Source organism: Neopelma chrysocephalum, unplaced genomic scaffold, assembly GCF_003984885.1.
Source record: "Neopelma chrysocephalum unplaced genomic scaffold, ASM398488v2 Primary Assembly neopelma1_185648, whole genome shotgun sequence".
NCBI classification, from domain to species: domain Eukaryota; kingdom Metazoa; phylum Chordata; class Aves; order Passeriformes; family Pipridae; genus Neopelma; species Neopelma chrysocephalum.
In genome coordinates, this window is record NW_020938762.1 from 833 (window position 1) to 2,647 (window position 1,815).

Consider the following 1,815-nt stretch of genomic DNA (forward strand, 5'->3'; position numbering starts at 1 on the left):
GGGAAGGGAAGGTTTGGGAAGGGAAGGGAAGGGAAAGGAAGGTTTGGGAAGGTTTGGGAAGGTTTGGGAAGGGAAGGTTTGGGAAGGTTTGGGAAGGTTTGGGAAGGTTTGGGAAGGTTTGGGAAGGGAAGGGAAGGGAAGGGAAGGGAAGGGAAGGGAAGGGAAGGGAAGGGAAGGGAAGGGAAGGGAAGGGAAGGGAAAGGGGCTTCCCTGGGGGACTGGAGACCCCCTTGGGGAGCTGATGGGGGTCTCTGGGCCCGGCAGATGGATGGAGCTGCTGGAGGAGGCCGTGCAGAGTTCCACCAGGAATGCCACCTTCCCCCCCAAGCGCCGGACGGCAGAACCCACCGGCACGGCCCCCACGGGGTGAGGGGCTGCTCCGGGGGGCTGGGGACTCCTCAGGGGGGTTGGGATGGGGACAGGGATCATCCCTGGTCCCTGGGGACATGGGGGTGGCTGTCAGGGCTCTGGGGACCTGCTCTGTGCCATCCCAGGGTTCCTGCTTCCCGGTGGAGAAACTCCTCGCTGGGATTGGGAATGTGAGCCTGGAGGATCCACAGGGGGGTTGGGATGGGGACAGGAATCTTTCCTGGATCCAGAGGGGGGTTGGGATGGGGACAGGGGTCCTCTCTGGATCCAGAGGGGGGTTGGGATGGGGACAGGGGTCTTCCCTGGATGCAGAGGGTGGTTGGGATGGGGACAGGAATCCTCCCTGGATCCAGAGGGTGATTGGGATGGGGACAGGAATCCTCCCTGAATCCAGAGGGGGGTTGGGATGGGGACAGGGGTCATTCCTGGATCCAGAGGGTGATTGGGATGGGGACAGGGGTCCTCCCTGAATCCAGAGGGGGGTTGGGATGGGGACAGGAATCCTCCCTGGATCCAGAGGGTGGTTGGGGTGGGGACAGGAGTCCTCCCTGGTCCTTGGGGACACGGGGGTGGCTCTCAGAGCTCTGATTCCAGCCGGGAGCAGGTCAGGGAGAGCAGGGATCAGGGCTCTCATTCCTTGCCCTTCCCTGGATTCGGGGGGTCTCCCTCCCTGCCCCTGGCTGTGTTTGGGGAAGGTCTCCCCCTTGGGGGGGGGTCCCTCCCTGCTCCCACCTCCTTCCCAGCCCCCCTTTGTGCCCCAGGCTGGTGCTGCAGGACCCCGACGTGTCCCCGGAGCTGTCCCGGGGCTCGGGAGCGGAGCTGGAGCCGGAGGATTGTTCCTCGGGTGGGTTTTGGCCCTGCTGCCACCTCCCCTGTCACCTCCCTGTCACCTCCCCTGCCACCTCCCCTGCCACCTCCCCTGCCACCTCCCCTGCCACCTCCCTGTCACCTCCCCTTTCATCTCCCCTGTCACCTCCCCTGCCACCTCCCCTGTCACCTCCCCTGTCACCTCCCCTTTCATCTCCCCTGTCACCTCCCCTGTCACCTCCCCTGTCACCTCCCCTGTCACCTCCCTGTCACCTGGGGGGGGACATGGGGCTCAGCCCTCCCCCTTCCCTGTCCCATGGAGCTCATCCCTCCCTTTGCTCTGCCAGGGATGGCACCTGGAGCTCATCCCTGTCTTTTTCCCTGTCCCCTGGAGCTCATCCCTCCCTTTCCCATGGCACATGGAGCTCATCCCTGTCTTTTCCCTGTCCCCTGGAGCTCATCCCTCCCTTTTCCCTGTCCTCTGGAGCTCATCTCTCCCTTTCCCTGTCCCCTGGAGCTGATCCCTCCCTTTTCTCTGTCCCCTGGAGCTGATCCCTGTCTTTTCCCTGTCCCCTGGAGCTGATCCCTGTCTTTTCCCTGTCCCCTGGAGCTCATCCCTGTCCCCTGGAGCTCATCCCT

General features: G+C 63.9%; 1 long non-coding RNA gene across 1 annotated transcript in view; it reads left to right on the plus strand.

Moving 5' to 3' along the window:
- LOC113962895 overlaps window positions 1-1,213 on the plus strand; it is a 1,660-nt gene extending 447 nt beyond the window's left edge. Inside the window, exons 2-3 of the long non-coding RNA XR_003532607.1 lie at window positions 265-366; window positions 1,131-1,213. This is a non-coding gene — a long non-coding RNA (uncharacterized LOC113962895). The remainder of the gene's footprint in view (window positions 1-264; window positions 367-1,130) is intronic.
- Window positions 1,214-1,815: the final 602 nt, after the last annotated feature.